Here is a 14,544-nt window from a genome sequence, read left to right as displayed (position 1 = left end):
TTGTATATATTTTTTTAAATTACTTACCATGGTAGTTTGATTTTTAATACATGGGAATTTTGTGAGAAAAAAAAGAAAGAAAAAAGTCACTCTAGGCCTTCTGGGTCTAGATACGTCACTGACTATGAATACAAGCAGCAGCCTAATCAGGGGGTTGGTAGAAATGGAAAACAGTGACTATGGCTCTATAGCAGACTCTACTGAAAGAGTCACTGTGAAACAGCTACAAGGTAAAGCATAGGCTAATAGTCACAAGCTTCAAGTAAAACATGAAATGTCTTTTAGAAGGTTCAGTTGTCTATATTTACTGTAGAAGTGCCAAAAATATTAATGCAAATTGCTACAATCCTATAGGGAAAGGGATGCTAGCAGAAATTTTTTCCTCATGTTTTGACTGAGTTTTGACATTCATGGTGCAAATCAAAGGCCTAACTCTAATAGTCACAGCTGCTCCTTGCTGCATGTCTGTTGCTGATCATGGACAGTTATTTTGGAGTTTTTAAGCCTGAAATACTTACAAAAAATTATGAAACAGGATGACAGAGGATGGAAGTTATACTGCTTGAGTTTCTGTTGGTGTACTGTAAAATATCAATCCTACTAAAGTTTCATATGTTTATTTTGCATGAAGGAGACCGTTACATATATCTAATGTCAAATAAAAGAAAGGTCACAAAGTCAATATGAGTCTTTGAAGACAACTATTTCTTTACATTCAGTTATGCTCAAAGGAATTAGTGAGGAGTAAGCTTAAAACCATGCTTATGTCAATTTTATGTCAAATTTTCATTGATTTTTTAAAGATTATGCCTTTGACCTTTCAGGTTCATTATCAGGCAGACTGGTAGGTGTTTAAATTGCATTGGTTGCAAATGCTGCAAATCTAAGCAAGGAGGCCAACATGTTGCAATGGTGGGCAACATTCTCCAATGTCTTGCTTTAGTCTTTTAGAAAATTAAATATTAAGGTTGCTGTTTTGCTGGTAAAATTGATTATGGCTTTCAGATTTTCAAAGCAGAGAATTTCGCTTACTCTAACTTCATGGGTTATAATCACAAAGCTGAACTTTAAAAGACTGCAGAGCACTAAGGGGGAGAGAGATAAAGCTCAACAACGTGGAGGTCTCCCCTGTTGAAAAGACTAAGCGAAACTGATTCAAGGCATCTTCCATTCACTTCAATCTTATTTCAAAATAAATAAGACTCTGAAAAGGGCAGAACAGTCACTTGTCCTTCGCTGGTGAGTGGGAAGTGTGCAGTGCACTGGGCTTTTACCTACGCATAAAGAACAGAAAGTCCTACATTTTGTGGGAGATACATACAGATACGTATAATATCCATCTGTACTTGAATCTACATTCTTCCCACATTAACACACATACTGTACACTCACCATCCACTTTATTAGAAACACCTACCTTATACTTGCACTCAGTGGCCTCTTTACAAGGTTCACCTACCTTACAGGTCCACTATATAGGTGTACAATTACTGGCTGTTGTCAGGCACAATTTGTTAGCTACCCTCCCTACCCCATTCATCAGGAACCCTATTGACCAGATATTTTTTGGGCAGCTGCATTCTCATTTTCATCGGAACATTCTCAACACAGCAGTGACACTGACATGGTGTTGTGTGTGGCACTGGTATGAGTGTATCAGGAACAGCAGTGTTGCTTTACACACGTCAGTGTCACTGTTAAATCAAGAGTGATCTCCAACGCAAATATATCCAGCGAAGAGCAGCTCTGTAGTCAGAAAGTACAAGTCAGAGGCCGCCTTTTATTTATTTCCAGTCATAACAGCCATTAAGTACAAGTTATTATTTTTTTTAGGAGATATTTCTGAGGAGGTTAGATATAAGATAATCCACTTGCATAAGGAAGGAGAAAATCAAAGGAAAAATAAGTGTAAAAAACAGGAGTTTCCTAACCCAAAGTTTATAAAACTTTTTTAAAGATATAGAGAAAACTCCTAACAACCGCAAAAGACCTGGTAGATCACCAAAACCGTCACCATCAGATAAACAGCACTTTAACCTTTCATCTCTGAGAGATGAGAAAATCAATCTCTGAAAAAATCCACAGATCACTGAGTGTGTTAGGGATTAGTTGGATCATGAGAAGCAGAAAATGCAACTTCCAGCAGAAATTTGGAGCTGTAGAAAAAAATCCTTGTAGATTATTTTGAAAAAAAAGAAAAGAAAGGAAAGCAAGTCTTCTGAAAAAAAAAAAAAATGTAGCTGTGCGATTTACTGTAAAATACATGTTTTCTGCTTTTCTCCTGAAAAATTATTCATTTGCACTTAATGGATATTTTAACTGAAAATTAAATGACTGAAGGTTAGTCTCTGACTTTGGCACAGTACTGTACATACATACAAATACACACAATTATTCATTGTATTCTTCTGCTTAGTCCAATCAAAAATGGAATCATGATTAAAAAAAATATGATATATATTATCATCATGTATGGGAACATAAGAAAGTGATCTTGTTGCTCTACTTAATTCAAACCTTGCTTGAATTCATTATAGGGCAGTGGCCATTGTGATTTGAGCTGCTAAAGTAAGGCCACTGAACTGTTATGAAATACTTTCACCAGGTTCTACCATCCTCACTATATGTTCGATAATATTCTGTGGATGAAACATCCGCTGGCAGCATTGTATTCTCTATTTACATCATTTGTGCCTGCCCCCGTGATTCGGAATAGTAGACTGGCAGGACACTGTGTCCCCGCGTTGAGGATTTGGCAGTCTCAAAATGTTCATGCTTTATATTCAATACTGGTTTAAAAATAATCACCATGGGGTATTTCACTCTGTTTTCCTTCAGGCTGATGTCAAAGCTTCTTTATTTAAAAAAGCAGACAAGGTCACTTAAGGCAGACAAGGTAACTTTCTGCAGAAAACAATTTAGGCATGTTTCTGTGTACTCTATGTGCATAGATAAAATTTTGTTGTGTTTGAGGTTGTAATGCCAAATGTACTCAAGTACATGTACAGGAGTACAGGAATTTTACATAAGTACAGGAATTTTACATAAGTTTTCCCGTTCGGGCTTTCCAAAGCAAGAAGAGCTGCTGTAAGTGGTATTAAGCTGAGTGAAGAATTCTCTGTCCTATCCTCTTTGGTAACACCTGCTGCTCAAACCAAAGACAATTTAGCAAATTCTTTACTCTTTTAGGTTTACATTGTTATAAAGGTAAATTAAAAAACTCTTTCAGGTGAATATTAAGTCACCAAGCACTGTAACATCACCATAAGTACACCAAAATGTAAACTGGAACTGTATGTGGTTGTGCTGATTGCATTTTTAGAATTGCTTTTTGCTACCATTGTTTTTTTGTTAACACGACCCAAGCTCGGAAACTTGGGGTTCATCGAAAAATCTTCCCACTAGAAAATACGACACTGTGGTGTATTTAGCACAAAATATGATATTTCAAACACAAAGGCAGCATTACTTATGTTAACAACAGTGACATTAGGAGTTTGTGAAATTGCTAATATACTGTAGAGATTGATACTATCTGAGTATTTTGATTTCTATCTCAGGATCACTGAATGTGTTTTTTGTATCTTAGTTAAAAACGTCTTAAAATTAGTAGAAAATCCTGTTGTATCAGTTCAGTGCTACTGGTGTTATCCACCAGCAGCTTCTTTGCTGTTGTGACATTATGCCTATATCTGTTCTATAACAACTGCCCATTGCCTTATGTTGTACATGTTTCAAGTCAGTGGGTTTTCAGATCTTTTGTAAGTGAAGAGAAAAGCATTGAAATTATTGTATATGGTAGTCAACTGTATGTTACAGATGTGACAGATGTAGACTGAAAAACGCAGAAGTATTCCTTTAACCTTTAGAATCCTAAGCCCATGCTTTGTTGGCAGTTTGCTAGGATTCATAATCAGTAAAAGGTTAACTTAGAAACATGATACATAGGTTTATCATGTATGTAAGTTAAGCCTTTCCTGACTTATAAGGCATTGGACAGAGCCATGCAAATTGTGTGCTTAGAGTTCTAATGGCCAAAAAACTTTCCACTGAAAGGTTCTTTATGGGACCAAGGGTGACTGGCCTGACATGTCAAGGGTTTATAACAGGTTCCGGTAAACAGAAGCGTACCGCAGACACACTGGACCAGCTGAAGATAAAGAAGGGGCACGATGAAGCCTATGTCACGTGCTGCTCACTGTTCATCAGCATGACAAGCAGCTCTTGTGTATCCAGAAGAAAGGAATGATTGTCTCTGTCATTTTCTCATCCCCTCTCTCAGTAGCACGAGGTTGGTGTGTCAGATAGAGATCAGCTTTTAATGAAAGGCAAGAGTGAGGAGCAGCCATGCCATGCGTTTGGGCCGCCTCCTGCTATAGTTTATATGCATATCACATGCTGTGCATCTATAATCCCCCAGCACTCATATTGCAAGAATGAAAGCTGTGGTGCTGCAATAATAAAGACAATATTAATATTCTGCCGGCTAAGCCACAAGCTATCAATAGACTGGACTTTCAGTTTCAGGGGCAGAAGCTGAGAATGCAGGCTTGCCTGCCTCACTCTGTCACAGGGTGCATTGCCTATCCAGTGTATACACACACAAACACACACACAAGGCGCTTTGTTTATGCTCGCTCACATTTACAGGAGCATGCCCGCCCACACACACTCATTTATGCTCACTCACATTTGGCAGAGGTAAGTACATATGCACTCAGCTAAAAGCCTGCATAGTACTGCATTGTACAGGGTGTTCTGTATTATAGGTTGCAATCACACCATACGCAGTGCAGAAGTCTTTTTTAGGTTTAAGCTTTAAATGGCCCATACCTTGGAAAAATAAATTTTCTTTTTTGAAATAAAAGAGTTTGATGTAGGATGTAAAACACTGTTAAAGTTTTTAAACTGCATTAAAATGATAAGTTATTTGAACTTCTAATAATAAGTTAGTGGGACACAAAACAAAGATTCTTGTTCTGTTAACTTACTAACTGGAAGTTCAATTAACTCACAATTTTAAAGCAGCCCGGTCACTATCTTTTTAAAGTTTAAACCTCAGTTTTGTTTTACAGTGTGGGTAGGGTCTGCCTCAAAACAGCCTCAATTCTTTGTGGCACAGATTTCACAAGATGTTGGAGCCTACTGTGCAGTTCAGTTCAATTACAAATTTACAATGTTATGTTGTATCTATGCTGTGTTAACTGCACAATAAAATTGCTTCATTGTGAAAAAATATTTTTAAATGCTGTGAAAATCTGGCAATACTTAACACAGCCAATCAGAAAGGTCGGTGGAGAATAGAGACCACCTCGGTGGGTCAATCCATCGTACGTCTCCACATCACCCCTCACGTGTGTGATGGTGTGTGGTGGGCACGTGCAGCCCATTCCCTCTCTGTAGCTCATGAGCCTCAGAGGGCAGCCGTTACCATAGCGCCACTTGCAGCGCTCTGCCTGCGCATATAAAACTAAAAGTCTGCCAGGACTAAGGGGGGGGGAACGGGGGGGCTATTCAGCTACCACTAACTGTCAGCGCCATCTCACACGTGAGCCCTCAGGTTACCTGTCTCCAGGTGCTGACAGTCAAGTCTCTGTCAATTTCCCATTGAGTTACATAACCCAGACTTGTATTTATTCTCTTTCTCCTCATTGTTGGCTTTTGGACTTTCAGAATGGCTGCAGCAGGTGGTGGAAGTGGTTTCATCTCAGGAGTCACTGATTGTTCTGCACCCTCCCCAGGGGGAGCTTGGTGAAAAAGATTGCTGTTGTGTTTGAGGGGGGTGTTGATCAAACCTGCATGCCTGAGTAGAGACAAAGTGTTCCTGTCTCAGCTTCTAGAGTGGCTGTGTTCCAGCTAACCCCTCCCTCTTTCACAACAGGGCTGCCAGAGCCACGCTACAAGTGTTACTCACTAAAGCACAGTCACAACATTGGCCGAGCCATTGCCCCGCTGTGACCTCTCCGCCTGGCCAACAGTAGCCGCCACCTGATTATGTAACTGGCTACGTTTGCATGCAAGGATGTTTTTCAAAACCTTCATGAGGCTGCAAGGAATGGCATTAGGAGGAGGTGAAAATAGAGGTGGTTATCTTTAAGAACACGCTGACTCTGGGAGGTGAGGACAACAGAGAACAGGAGGGAGTGAAAGGAGGGGCTTGGCGTGTATGACTGAAGAAGGGAGTTAAAGGAAAAGAAAGATAGAAACAGGCCAAAAGAAGAGAGAAAACAAGACAGATCGTTGTGTGGAGAGAGAGGAGAATGCATGGTTGAGGACTCTGGCCAGAAGCCTGTTGAGTGAACTGAAGTGCACACTGAGAGATCAGGCCTGTCAGTTTGATCCCTGGCTGATGGCTCTGAGACAGTGATGAGCTTTGACTTTCTGTCAGAACTGGTCACTCAGAGTGCAAAGGTTTGCCATATGAATCATAATAATTCAGCTAACAACTGAAAGGCACCAGTTGGCTGGGTGGATATAATCACTATATTCTCCATGAACCCAGCCCTTTTGAGTTCTGAAGTGATGTCTAGATCTGGAGTGATGTCTAGCTGTCTAGATCTCACAGCGTGGGATAAGGGCAATTATGCTGCATTCATTTAAAGGTTGTAACTTGGCCATAACCTGGAATTTCCAACCTCCAACCAGGACAAAAACAAAAAACTAGCATATTTTACTCGGGACATAATATAGCCTAATCTAACTGTTGACCTCTTACTTTACATAATACTAAGCCGTCAATATTCAATTTAATAGTAAACCTTTTCATGCATGTTGTGATATATCATAAGTAGGTAACACAATACAATGGTGGTAAAAACAATGAAAAAGTTTAACTTGACTCGACTGCCCCATAGCTAATGACTGACTAATTACTCTGTTCTTACCCAGTATGTTACATAAAAACCAGAATGGCCACCATGTGAAAGAGGTGAATTGATGTGCACCACAGGCAGTAAATCACTTAATTTTCTATCTCTGACTTTATTTGATTGGCTAAAACAAAAAGACTGACTTGTATTTAAAACCCCATCCCACCTTACCCATGACAGATGTGCTAGCTGGCCATGTGATACTTGCCTGCAAATTTGAACTAATGAATCACTGGTGCGTTCATACCTCTTATATCATTATTTTAAGGACTTTGAGACACATAACTTCAATCAATATAAACTGGATATAGGGACATAACTCTGCTACCATGATAATTGGAGTTGAGTGGTACCATTCTGACAGATCCTTTTCATTAGCCTAGAGCTGTACTCAGAGAGAAGTAGTGATTGCGTTGAGTGTCCAGACCTCTTGCTCCCAAGGTTAAACCGTTCTTCAGAAAGTCTGTATAAGCAAAGACAAAATAGAGATAGAGAGATGTGCCATGTAAAAGTGGCTTGGGTTGTAACCAGTCACAAACCTGTCTACACATTGCTGTCAACAGCTGAAAGAGAGAAATGACTCTGTGTTATGCGTTATGCAATCTAATCTACAACCCCATTTCCAAAATCATTGGGACGCTGTGCAGAATGTAAATAAAAATGGAATGCAATGATGTGCAAATCACGTAAACCATATTTTTAAAGAAAAATACCCATGCCATGCACACTAATGGACCCCTATACCATCATGAATACTGGCTTTTGAACTGTGCACTGAAAACAAGCTGAGTGGTCTTTAGCACGGAGGACACAGTGTCCATGATTTCCAAAAAGAATTTCAAATGTTGATTCATCGGACCACAGGACACTTTTCCACTTCCCCTCAGTCCATTTTAAATGAGCTCGGGCTCAGAGAAGGTGGCGGCATTTCTGGATCCTGTTTATATTTGGTTTCTTCTTTTCGTTTTAGAGTTTTAACTAACATTTGTGGATGCAGTGACAAACTGTGTTCATAGACAGTGTTTTTCATAAGTATTTCTGAGCTCATGCATTGATTTCCACTACAGAATCATATCTGTTTTTAATGCAGTGCAGACTGAGGGCCTGAAGATCATGGCCAGCAAATACTGTTTTTGGCCTTGTCCTTACATACAGAGATTTCTCCAGATTCTCTGAATCTTTTAATGATATTATGTACCATAGATGATGAAAAGCAAAAGTTCTTTGCTGCTTTACGTAGAGAACCGTTATTCTTGAATTGTTGCACTTGCACTGCATTTGATTGTGCAGTCTTTCACAGAGTGGTGAACCCCTCCTCATCTTTACTTCTGAAAAACTCAGCCTTTCTGGGATGCTTTCTTTATACCCAATCATGTTACTGACCTGTTGCCAGTCAACCACCAGTTGTTTTTTAGCATTACACAACTTTACTAGCCTTTTGTTGCCCCCGTCCCAAATATTTTTCAAAAAACAGTAAAATTTCTCATTTTCAGCATTTGATTTGTTGTCTTTGTAATATTGTCAATGAAATGTAGGGTTTAAATGATTTGCACCTCATTGCATTTTGTTTTTATTTACATTTTGCACAGCGTCCCTTTTTTGGAAATGGGGTTGTATATTTTATATATAGTAGAGGGTTCAAAATGTTCTGCAGTATCTATTTGCTGAGTTGTTCTTTAAGGACTCTTATTGTGAAGACGGGACTACCTGGCTTTGTTTTGTTAGATTAGGAAGTACAAGTCAGTCTAATGCTGATTGCAGAGGAAGGCTTAGGCTTAAAGCGAATTGTTAGACAAAATTCTCTTTGTGTATGGTGTAGCTGTGGCCAACTACTACAGCTCTCTCTCTCTCTCTCTCTACATACATATATATATATATATATATATATATATATATATATATATATATATATATATATATGTATATATATATATATATATATATATATATATATTTACATACAGACAGATAGATAGAGAGAGAGAGAGAGAGAGCGAGAGAGAGACAGAGAGAGAGTCCAGTATAACACTGATGCCAAGCTCATCACTTGTAAACATGCCCACTGCCTACAACTGAGGGGACTGTTCAGTTTGATCTCGAAGGAGCTTAGTAACAGAGAGATTAATAACTGGCTCATCACACTGATTTATCATTCTACTCAGAAGCCATTTTTTGAGTTCCTCATTAAGTGTGCCTTTACATGCTGTGCACTGATTTGAAAATAGGTAAAAAAAAAACAAACTTTGAAGGTGTTTTTTATAAAGATGGTATATACACCGATCAGATGTAGTCCATCTGTTTCTCTGCATACTTTGTTAGCCCCCCAACAAAGGACCCCCATGGACCCTCACAGAGCAGGTATTATTTGGGTGGTGGATCATTCTCAGCACTGCAGTAACACTGATGTGGTGGTGTGTTAGTGTGTGTTGCGCTGGTCTGAGTGGAACAGGGTAAAAGGGGGCTAACAAAGTGTGCAGAGAAACAGATGGACTACAGTCTGTGATTGTAGAACTACAAAGTGCACCTATATAGTAGGTGGAGCTGATAAAATGTAACTTTTCTAAAAACTGCCTTTACAAAATATGACTTGGATTGAATACAGATACTTATTTTTGGTATTCTGAGTATGTATTCCGCACACCTGTATACCGTTACATCCAAACTCTGTGTGTACCTCAGTTTCCATTGGTAGATTTCTGTAGGCTAATATAGTTGGCACAATCAGAAACACATATAGAACATTGACATCATGCTGAGGTACTCAGAACCTTAAAAAGCGTCTTTGTACTTTGTGTAAATTTTGTTTACCCAATGGTTCTTTAACTGTCACAGTGGGGGCATGGTCGAACATCAGCTGGAGGGCAGAAAAGCAGGCTGGGCGGACAAGTGGGTAATAATTGTCTACATCTGTGCAGGGTTTACAGCAGCATATTTATATGCATGGTTTTTCTTCATTATGCTGGCTGATAAAGATGGTCCACAACGCAGAAGACAGAAAGGAAAAGGCTGAGCGTCAAACTGTATATGTTTGTGCTGCTGAAAACTGCATTACTCCAAAGATACTTACTGGCAACATTATGTCTAAAAATCTTAGCTAACAGTAACCTAACACTAACTAGCTAAACTAAGCTATAACCTAGCATCCAGTTACCATTATAACAATTTGAAATCCATAGCTGTATTTAGCAAATAGCCTAACACAAACAATAATGTCAAAATTTAGGTTTTGAAAGACATTTTCAAACAAATTTGAAACTGTAGCAAATTTTGGTGGCTTCTCTCCTTCCACTAAGTATAGCAGCTTGCAGCGACTGAGTACTACCATTGTGCAAGTTCATTCTTGACTGGTTCCAGTACATCATTTGGGTGCAGGGGCAAAAGTAGTCATTTTAAGTGGGGGTTCTAAAATTTTAAGCAGCTTGTGTGTAACCTACACAGTGACGTCATTCTAAATGTTACACCATTTTTTCTCATTTGAATTGTTTGGATAATTTACATCAAACAGAACATGTCAATGTGCTATAATGAGATGAGATACTCCAGTAAAGCTCTACACATATAAACCACAAACAACTGCTGATGCACATGTTGATCACTGTTTTCAGACTCATTCTGGACACACTTTGCACAAATAAGCTGAGCTACAACCAGTCAGGTGTTTGATACATGGTGTGGTAATGGGTGGTAAAACAAGATACAGGTTGAAGATTCAATACTCAAATGCACACTAAGTGAATTACAGTCACTGACAAAAAATATATTCAAATGTAGGAGATTATTAAATTCGAAGTTTTAAAAGCAGGACATTTTGGGGCTCAGAACTCATTTACAGCTGCATACACTTTTCCTCTGGATACCTAAATCTGCTTGTACTTTAGCATCACAGCCTCACAACAGCAAGGAAAGAAGTGGGGGAAGTAACTCGCTTTGACTGTAAAAAAATTAAATAGGGCATGGCTACTACCAATTTTGAAATATATAAATAAAACAATGTAAGAATACAAACACAATCCTACAACAAGCACACATAGGCCTTTACTGTGCTCAGAATTAGAGATGAACCCTAAGGGAAGGTTTAAAGCTTTGAAACAACAAACAAAACAAACAAAAAATTATCGTGCTTGTTGTATTTAAACTCTATAACTGTATTATTACTCTAATTTGATTGTTAGGTTTTGGTTGGAAACGAAATAGTAAAAAAATGATTAAAGCAGGATTTATTTTCTCTGTAGTATCTAGGTAGATATACAGCCAATATAGCTCTCCCATTGGTTAAGACTTCAGGATCTGAAATGAAGGCCTAACATGTCTGACATACTACTAACCACTAACATACTCAGAAAGTGACATAGGAATCAACCAATAATGTTTTGATTTTCATTGTGTGAGACTAATTTAGTGAGAAAAGACATCACTCTGAGCCTTCTGGAAATCCTAGATGCGTCATTGACTGCGAGTACGATTCAGATGTTAGAAATGGAAAACAGCGGCAGCAGCAGTTCTATGCCAGGATTCTTTATTAAAGGAGTCACTATAAAACTACTACAAGGTAGACATGAAATGCACTTTGCAAGCTTCAAATGTCTTTAATCTAGAACTGCCAAAAATGTTCAAGTGAATTGGTATTAGATTAGGGCTGACATACTACTGGAACCACATAGGGACAACAAAAATTGGCTTCATCATAGAGATGTTTTTTCCCTTGTGTTTAACTGTGTTTTGACATTTATGGGCCAAACTGAAGGTCTTGCTCTAATAGTTATTCTGTACTCTAAATATTTTAAAGTTCTGTTCTTTAATTATTTTTTTAAAATTGCTGTAGCAGTTGCAGTTAAACAACCCTGAAATCTGGCACCTCCACTTACTGTGTCCCTGTCTGTGTGTTAACAGTACACTATTTTCTGTTTCATTTCCCAGTGTGAACACGTTACTTGCGCTAAAGGTGGCGAGACAGACAGCATTCAATGCCCAGTTGTTCCAATATTCCAGGGAGATCGTTTCTCTGAGCTGTTCTATAGATCACTGTGTTTTATTGCGACACAGTAGTTTCTCCCCAAAGACAGAACTGGATCCATACTGCAGCGGCTGAGGGTGTGAACATGATGTTCCAAGGGTACAAACTGTGTGTGTGTATGTGTTGTAAATTTCCAATACATTTGCCATGGCGAAGGATTTGTCAATTTAAGCTCTGAGGAGAGGAGCAGGGGACCTCATTATTCAGATTTCAAGGGAACGGATTAAACAGTGCTTTCACACAAAGTGTTCTCTAAACTTATTACTACTAACATAGTCCCTAGAGCAGGATTCATAGCTCTTCTCACTATATTTGAATAGTCCAAACTCCATGGGAAGCTAATTGCACAAGACATTTGTTTAGTCTTAGCCTGAGCTAACAGCACTGTGCTGTAGGCCTTAGGATGCTAATATGAGCACATAGAATCAGTGAGGCCTACTAATCAAGCATCCTTTTCAATTAAATATAAAACTACTCCGAATTCCCTAGCTTAAAATACGCTTTCTGTGTTATTCACAGTTCTGCAGTGCCTAAAAGAAATTGTCCCGTCTCACTTGAGGTAAATCCAGTTTAGATGAAAAGCCTAGCAATCCGCCACAGTGACGTGGGAGCCTGCATGGAGCTGAGCGATGATTCAGGGGGGGAATTTAGCTCGAGGCAAATCAGCCTCAACCAAAAGGTGTATGTGTGAGCGAGGGAGGGTAACCTACTGAGCGTTCATCAAGGTGGACTAGACACGTGAACTCGTTGACAGTGCACAGTGGAAAAGACCAGTAGTCTATAATGCATTTTAACAAAGTAGGTAACAGCCTGCTACACAATTCACAGCCTGGAAATTCACAGCGTTATTGATTTCTGTGAGAAGATTGAGAAATTTTACTGCGTCACATTTTCTGGTATCACAGCTCATTGATCTTGTCACTCGACTTAGTTGAATTGCAATCATTGTTTGCCAAACACACAAAACATTGGGCAACAGTTCTTGTTACCTAAGGTATTGAATACATGCCAGATATGGCCTTTAAAAAAGAATGCTTTGGACTGCATTGTCAATGGTGAGGTCTGCTTATGTTAATTACCCCTCCAACATCTTTTGGAAACTCCTTTTTATTCAGTTTCAAGCTTTGGCAGAGAAAAGAAAACAAGATGTTATATGTGTGTGTGATTTCGTTGATTTTTGTATTATTATTCTGATTACATGCATTGCATGTGATTACAAATGGCATCTTTAGAGAGAATGTGCTGCACCTATTAATTACCATAGTTCTGAGACAAAAAATGATCAAATAAACATTAATAAGTAAATACTACACTTTTAAAAGGAGTTCAATGGTTCTTTAGTGAAGACAACCCAAAGAATCATTTGAATGCTTAAGTGGTTCTTTGCCTGATTAAATGTTTATTCTCTATGATGGAGGGCTTCTTATATATAGTTCTATATAGCACAAACATACAAATAAATAAATAAGTGCAATAATGTATTTTATACATGAAATTACAAATATATTGCACCTGTAACCCACGTCCCTATGACATTTAAAAGATATGATATGATAAATCTTCCCACCATAAGAGTTTTTTTTAACCTTTTAGGGTCAGATTGACCAGTCTACTATGACTACAATGTGACAGCAGGAAGATTCTTCTCTAAAGCTACATTTCTCGCTCCCAGTCACTGGGAGCCATAGGGTTGCACAGTTTGGAGTTACACCACATTTGGCTCATAAAGCATTTGATCATTAGCTGCTTGTTGAATCAACAGTGTTATAGCACTGGTGAAAAGCTCCAGAGGGACAGTCTGAGGAGCCCCACCTGGAGACTTGTACAGATACACTGTACAGAACATAAAAACACTGCTGCCACCAGGGAGTAGGGTTTAAAGCTGCTCATGCTCAAACATTATAATAGTATTTGCAAAAATAAACTAGCATAACTACTAAGCCCACAGTGACTGATTATAGGCTATCATTATAGTCATAATAGTCATTGTTAGACAAGGTGTGGTCGTATTCTTACAGAAAGATGAATAAGCAGGCATGGTAAAATGACAAAACATTGCCCAGACTATCTTTCTTTCTTTCTATTTCTTTTTACTTTTTTGTCTCATAATACTACAGGATTTTGTAATGTAAAGCCAGAAATCATGGCAAAGTTAAGCATTTCTCTGTCATCATGAAACGTGAAATGTGAAATTCATTTTTATCTTCAGCTTTCTGAGAAAGTCTAGCAGGTTGTGTGCCAAAATACCTTGATATTCAGAGCCAGTCACCTATCTCAACTAGAGAGAAGCAGCCCCAAAGCATGATGCTCCCACCACCATGCTTCACAGTAGGTATGGTGTTCTTTAGCTGATGAGCTGTGTTGTCATTGTACCAAACATATCTTCTAGAATTCAGGTCAAAAACCTTTGTCTCATCAGATGATTTTTAGGTTGTCTAATGTATTTTTGCATACTTCAGATAGGCTCGGATGATCTTTTTATAACAACCTTTTGTAATTTTTCTGCTCTACTTCATAGCCCAGATATATGTAGTACATGTGGGATTGTTGTCACTTGCAAGGAGTAGCCTGTACCTGCTAGAAAGTTCTCCAGCTTTTTTTTTAATGCTGCTGCTAGCATCTAATCAACCTCCCTAATAGATTTTCTACTTGTCTTGTCAT

This window comes from Colossoma macropomum, unplaced genomic scaffold (assembly GCF_904425465.1).
Source record: "Colossoma macropomum unplaced genomic scaffold, Colossoma_macropomum, whole genome shotgun sequence".
NCBI lineage: Eukaryota > Metazoa > Chordata > Actinopteri > Characiformes > Serrasalmidae > Colossoma > Colossoma macropomum.
The sequence above is the reverse complement of the archived record's forward strand: the minus strand, read 5'-3'. Positions refer to the sequence as shown.